Here is a 2,500-nt window from a genome sequence, read left to right as displayed (position 1 = left end):
TTCATATGCGTACATACATACATACATACATACAAGCAGACATAAATACTTACATACCTTTAATATTTAACATACATACATACATACAAACTTACACATATAAACGCATGCAGGCATATATACATACCTACATATCTAACATACGTTGTAAATGTGAATTTGTATCTATTTGTGTATCTATCTCTTAGCTATTTTATCTGCCTGTCTGCTGCTTACGTACATACATGCATGTACATACACACACACACTCACACACTCCCTCTCTCTCCCTCTCTCTCTCTCTCCCTCCCTCCCTCTCTCTCTCTCTCCCTCCCTCTGTCTCTCTCTCTCTCTCTCTCTCTCTCTCTCTCTCTCTCTCTCTCTCTCTCTCTCTCTCTCTCTCTCTCTCTCTCTCTCTCCCCCTCTGTCTCCCCCTCTCTCTCTCTCCCTCTCTCTCCCTCTCTCTCTCTCTCCCTCTCTCTCCCCCTCTCTCTCTCTCCCTCTCTCTCCCTCTCTCTCCCTCTCTCTCTCTCTCTCTCTCCCTCTCTCCCTCTCTCCCTCTCTCTCTCCCTGTCTCTCCCCCCTCTCTTCCCTCTCTCCCATCTCTCTCTTCCTCTCTCTCTCTCTCTCTCTCTCTCTCTCTCTCTCTCTCTCTCTCTCTCTCTCTCTCTCTCTCTCTCTCTCTCTCTCTCTCTCTCTCGCTCTCTCTCTCTCTCCCCCTCTCTCTCCCCCCTCTCTCTCTCTCCCTCTCTCTCCCTCTCTCTCTCTCTCCCTCTCTCTTCCCCTCTCTCTCTCTCCCTCTCTCTCCCTCTCTCTCCCCCTCTCTCTCTCTCTCTCTCTCTCCCTCTCTCCCTCTCTCCCTCTCTCTCTCCCTGTCTCTCTCCCCCTCTCTTCCCTCTCTCCCATCTCTCACTTCCTCTCTCTCTCTCTCTCTCTTATCCCTTTTTCACGCCTTCCTTGACGGCACCGAGCTTAAGCAACCTAAAAACGCCGAACACGTTCTAACCCTTTCTTCTTCTTCTTATAAACAGAAAAAAGAAAATAAAGAAAGAGGAGGAGGGAGAAACGAGAAAAAAAGGACAAAATACAACTACATGGAAACACTTCCTGGTTATAAGAGAAGTTAAAGAAAGGAAGAAGGGAGGAAGGAGGTGGAGAGAGGAAGAAGGAAGGAGGAAAATGGAGCTAGGAGGAGGGAGGAGAATTGAAAGAGGGAGGAGGAGGAAGGAAAAACGGAAGGAGGGAGGAGGAAGGAGGGAGGAAGGAGGAGGAAGGAGGGAAGAAGGAATGGAATGAGGAAGGAGGTGGAGAGAGGAAGGAGGAAGGAGGAAGGAGAAAATGGAGCTAGGAGGAGGGAGGAGAGTTGAAAGAGGGAGGAGGAGGAAGGAAAACGGAAGGAAGGAGGAGGAAGGAGGGAGTAAGGAGAGGAAAGAGGAAGGAGGTGGAGAGAGGAAGGAGAGAGGAGGAAAATGGAGCTAGGAGGAGGGAGGAGAATGGAGAGAGGGAGGAGGAGGAAGGAAAAAGGGAAGGAGGGAGGAGGAAGGAGGGAGGAAGGAGGGAGAAAGGAGGGAGGAAGGAGGAAAGTAAAGCTAGGAGGAGGAGAAAGGAAAAAGAGAGGGAGGGAGGAGGAAGGAGAAGAAAGGAAGGAAGGAGGAGGAAGGAGGGAGGAGGAAAGAGGAAAGTAAAGCGAGGAGGAGGAGAAAGGAAAAAGAGAAGGAGGGAGGAAGAAGGAGAAAAAAGGAAGGAGAGAAGACGATGGAGAACAAGAAAAAAAAAAAAGGCAGCAGGGAAAAGGAAGGAGGAAAAAAAGTAGGAAGAACGAAAACGAAGGAAGGAAGGAAAAGAGAAGAAGAAAAAAAAAAAAAACGAAAGCGAAAAGGAATATAAAAAACAAAAACGAAAGAAGGAATAAGGAAAACCGAAAAAAAGGGAAGGATCAAGGAACAAGGAACAAGAAAAAAAGGAAAGGAGACAAAGAGACGCGAACAACAACAACAACAACAACAACAACAACAACAACAACAACAACTTCAAAGTACGTGGAATTCCTTAGACGCAAATTGATAAAAATCCTTAAAACCTATTAATAAAAAAAAGATAAAAAAAAAAACACCAAAGACCAAAAAAAAAAAAAAAACAAGAAAAAAAAAAACACTGGCATCTACGAACATCTTTTATAAATGCAACTATTTTTTTTCCTTTTTTTTTTTTTTTTTTTTACCTTAACAATAATGTTATTTTTTAATCGACAGCGTCTACGGCCCAAGACTTGAGGAATTTACGAAAGGGATTAGCGAAATAGTTTTGAAATTGATAAAAGGTGATCTGATCTGAAAAAAAAAAATGACTTAAAATGAAGAATTTTGAAAGAGTATTAAATAAAAAGAAAAGATACGTCGTGATGGAAAGTAAATATGGAGAATGAGACTGTGAATGAGAGTGAAGAATGAAAATGAATATGAAAATGAGAATGGGTATGGTAATGGTAATAAGAATAAGAATGAAAAATGAAAATGAATTT

The 2,500-nt window shown here is 43.5% G+C and overlaps 1 protein-coding gene across 1 annotated transcript in view; it reads right to left on the bottom strand.

The window, feature by feature from the left end:
* LOC125031267 overlaps positions 1–2,500 on the bottom strand; it is a 50,263-nt gene that overhangs the window by 5,234 nt on the left and 42,529 nt on the right. The gene's annotated exons all lie outside the window — the stretch shown is intronic.

Source organism: Penaeus chinensis, chromosome 12, assembly GCF_019202785.1.
Source record: "Penaeus chinensis breed Huanghai No. 1 chromosome 12, ASM1920278v2, whole genome shotgun sequence".
In the NCBI taxonomy this organism is placed as follows: Eukaryota; Metazoa; Arthropoda; class Malacostraca; order Decapoda; family Penaeidae; genus Penaeus; species Penaeus chinensis.
The sequence above is the reverse complement of the archived record's forward strand: the minus strand, read 5'-3'. Positions and strand labels throughout refer to the sequence as shown.